This window comes from Corvus brachyrhynchos, unplaced genomic scaffold, assembly GCF_000691975.1.
Source record: "Corvus brachyrhynchos isolate BGI_N302 unplaced genomic scaffold, ASM69197v1 scaffold222, whole genome shotgun sequence".
NCBI classification, from domain to species: domain Eukaryota; kingdom Metazoa; phylum Chordata; class Aves; order Passeriformes; family Corvidae; genus Corvus; species Corvus brachyrhynchos.
This window is the reverse complement of record NW_008236770.1, coordinates 103282-105007: the sequence shown is the minus strand read 5'-3', so window position 1 is coordinate 105007 and position 1726 is coordinate 103282.

Sequence of the window (1726 nt, the reverse complement as noted above, 5' to 3'; positions counted from 1 at the left end):
CCCATCCCATTCCACTCCAGGGACACTTTCCCCTATCCCAGATTTCTCCAAGCCCCATCCAACCTGGAATCGAACATTCCAGAGCCGGAATATGCAATTCCCCCCCAATTCCAACCGGGCCATCCTGTCCTTCCTGATGTCCTTCCCCCAAACCCACCCTAAATCCCTTTTCCAGAGGGATCCATGTTCCCAAACCCCTCCCAGCGTTCTGTGTGTAATGGAGAAACCCAGAGCCTAAAAATACCGGGATGATTCCCAGAGGTGCCAGGCGTGTGACCGCATCCGCCGGCGGAAAATAGGCCGGGATGAGGCAGATTTGGGGAAGGAGAGCCGGAATTTGGGAAGGACTCGGCACTCCGGAGGTGCTCTTGTTTCACCCGCATTCCCTGGAGCCTCCGCTCGCCCCAGGAACGGCCCCTAAATAGTTCTGGGATCTGGGACTCGGCCTCTCCGTGTTCCCATGGCCCGGATTGGGGATGGAGGAGGACGAGTCCGGGTGGGAATTTGGGGCTGGGAATGGGTCAGGATGGGACTGGGACATGTCCCGGGGCTGGGAGGGTGGAGGGGACACCTCAGTGTCCCTCAGGATGGACAGGACATCCCATTGTCCCCCATATTGGTGTCACCCCATTGTCCCCCCTGGGTGGACAGGACATCCCATTGTCCCCCCACCTTGGAGATGTCACCCCATTTCTTGGAGATGTCACCCATTGTCCCTCAGGATGGACGGGACATCCCATTGTCCCCAAATCTTGGAGATGTCACCCCATTGTCCCTCAGGATGGAGGGGACGTCCCATTGTCCCCAAATCTTGGAGATGTCACCCCATTGTCCCTCAGGATGGAGGGGACATCCCATTGTCCCCAAATCTTGGAGATGTCACCCCATCGTCCCTCAGGATGGAGGGGACATCCCATTGTCCCCAAATCTTGGAGATATCACCCCATTGTCCTCCAGGATAGACAGGACACCCCATTGTCCCCAAATTTTGGAGATGTCACCCCACTGTCCCCCAGGATGGAGGGGACATCCCATTGTGCCCCCATATTTGGAAGGACACCCTATGATCTTGGAGATGTCACCCCATTGTCCCCCAGGATGGAGGGGCCACCTCACTTTCCCCCCCATATCGATGTCACCCCACTGTCCCCCATATCGCTGTCACCCCATTGTCCCCCATATTGATGTCACCCCACTGTCCCCCATATCGATGTCACCCCATTGTCCCCCCTATATCGCTGGCACCCCACTGTCCCCCCATATCGCTGTCACCCCACTGTCCCCCAAATTTGGGGCGCACCCCGGTGTCCCCGCGATGTGACAGGAGGGGACCAGGGACACTTTGCCCCCCCCAAACCCCTCCGTGTCCCTTTGTCACTTTGTCCCTCTCCAGCTCTGTCCTGCTCTGGATCCAACCTTTCATTCCATGCTCTCTTCCCAATCCAACCCTCCACCCCAAATCCCTCTTTTTCTGGCCCAAATCCCCCCTTTTTTTATCCCCCTTGATTTTTCCATCCATCCTTTTTTTTTTTATCCATCCTTTTTTTTTTCTTCGCTGCTCCAACCCCAAAATAGCTGCGGGCTGTGACGTCACCGGGCGGGGCCCTCATTCGCACGGGATCTCGACCAATCAGCGGCCTCGGCGATGATGTCATGGGGGGCGCTGGGGACCCCCCGCCCGGGATGCTCCAAAGCCGCGTTAAAGGAGCCGGGAGAGCGCCAGGGG